This window comes from Rhagoletis pomonella, unplaced genomic scaffold (genome assembly GCF_013731165.1).
Source record: "Rhagoletis pomonella isolate Grant_MI unplaced genomic scaffold, Rhpom_1.0 Rhpom_scaffold_00003, whole genome shotgun sequence".
NCBI classification, from domain to species: Eukaryota; Metazoa; Arthropoda; class Insecta; order Diptera; family Tephritidae; genus Rhagoletis; species Rhagoletis pomonella.
In genome coordinates this window covers 47,922,170-47,922,392 of record NW_023458557.1, presented here as the reverse complement: position 1 = coordinate 47,922,392, position 223 = coordinate 47,922,170, and positions in this window count along the sequence as shown.

Sequence of the window (223 nt, the reverse complement as noted above, 5' to 3'; positions counted from 1 at the left end):
AGGAATGTGCGCATAACTTGCAATTAAAGCGGCAATATAAAGATTTAAGTTTATCAGGAATTGGAGAAATAAATGCAAATTTAAAGCACAAGGTTGCAGCCACGGTAAAGTCCAGAGTTACTGATTTCGAGTTTCAAGCAGAGTTTTGGGTGATAAAATCGATATCTGGCTATCAACCAGAAGTAAACTTGCCCGTAGAAACGTGGCAAATCCCGGAGAATAT